Raw genomic sequence first — 210 nt, forward strand, 5'->3', positions numbered from 1 at the left:
GCGATTGGAACATACTGCTTGTTAGCTTGCTTATTGTGCCCAAGAGCATGATCAATGCAAGTCCACATCACGCTAATAAGAAACTACTTCAAACCACAGTTCGGGAGCTGCAGTTCCAACCACACAACTTTGCAAATGAATGTTCGTTGGAACTATGGATTCGAAAAACAGAAGCAATGACAAACTGAAACCATAGTTGGTTAACAATGC

This window comes from Sinocyclocheilus anshuiensis, unplaced genomic scaffold (assembly GCF_001515605.1).
Source record: "Sinocyclocheilus anshuiensis isolate Anshui unplaced genomic scaffold, SAMN03320099.WGS_v1.1 scaffold747, whole genome shotgun sequence".
NCBI classification, from domain to species: domain Eukaryota; kingdom Metazoa; phylum Chordata; class Actinopteri; order Cypriniformes; family Cyprinidae; genus Sinocyclocheilus; species Sinocyclocheilus anshuiensis.